Below are 1,324 nucleotides of genomic sequence, written 5' to 3'. Positions count from 1 at the left end.
ACCTGAAGACGGAAGCTTGTGTTGCCTCCGAAACGTCGTGATTTTTATTTTACTTTTATTAATTTTAATTTTTTACCTACGTGACTTTACCGAAAAAACCTAAGAATATGAATCGTTACGTCGCTTGAAGGGTGACTGCAGAGGTTCAACGGTGGGGGGGAAGTAAAGGTGACGTGGTTTTTTTATGAGCGCGACATCGTTCTATTTTTCCTAACACTCAGTGCGTCGTTGAGTTTTGTTGTCTTACTCTTATTACACGGTGGGCTTTGTTGCAAGTCCCATTACCCCCTGCTGGTTCAGTAGGCAAGTGTACCGTATTGAAATGTGACACCAGCATACTGCACATACGTCAAAACACTACCGGCGTTGGTAGGGGGGGGGGCAGGCCGGGGCTGGTGAAATTGGAACCATCTGGGCTTTATTTTAACCTAATTCTCGGGACGACTGCGAGATGTTTTATTTTTTATTTTCTTCTTGTAATACAATGGTGTGTTTTCAACGTGCCGTTGTGCATCTGCCTGTGTGTGCTTTTGCCGTCGGGTTTATTTTTGTATTTTCTGCATGTTACGTTACAGAGCGTTCCCTTGTACTATGTTGGGCAGAAATGTAATTATTTACAAAGTCAACGTGCGTGACGTCACACATTGGAATAGCAAAAGCATCTGTCCGTCTCAACGAGATTTGTACATTTTGTGTCGTGGATATTCTGTAATAAAAGCCAATGTACAGTGTCTTTGCGGTTGTTTCACTTGGTTTTACGCGGACATTATTGCGCGCGTGTCATGTACTTGCAGCTTATATACCTTGGCAGTGAGGGCTCGAGTAAATTGGAAGCGATTGAAACGGCGTAAAATCTTCCCGTTCCCTCGTCGTGTTTGTTTTTTATCGAATGCCGGATTGAAGGCCTTGGCCATCGCCAAACCCAGCCGGTCCCCGTGGCGCCACGGTCCATCTCGCCGCTGGCGCACACACGATCTTCGTGGCATTGCTCCACCCTCCCGCTGTTGGTCGTTCCGCTCTGGTGTGGATCCCCTGCTTGGGCTGCCCCACCCGGCTGGGTGAGTGAGAAGGTTTGGAGTGGCTTGGCTTGGCCGCTTGGGTTGAGAGGGAAACAACCTCCAGGTCGGGGAAACGAATTTCGGTGCATCCATATCGGGTCGGGCGCTCGCTTTCGGGCAACGTGTTTGCAATTACCGCGGTGCAATGTCTTGTGTTCTGTGCTTTGCACAGGCAGAGGGGTTGTGGTGGAAATGGGTGTGGTCTTTAGCTTGGGCCTTGTTGACCCCCTGCTTGAAGGAGGAAACATTGAGCACAACTTCAAGGT

This window comes from Lampetra fluviatilis, chromosome 32 (genome assembly GCF_964198595.1).
Source record: "Lampetra fluviatilis chromosome 32, kcLamFluv1.1, whole genome shotgun sequence".
In the NCBI taxonomy this organism is placed as follows: domain Eukaryota; kingdom Metazoa; phylum Chordata; class Hyperoartia; order Petromyzontiformes; family Petromyzontidae; genus Lampetra; species Lampetra fluviatilis.
Note: the sequence above shows the minus strand (reverse complement) of the source record.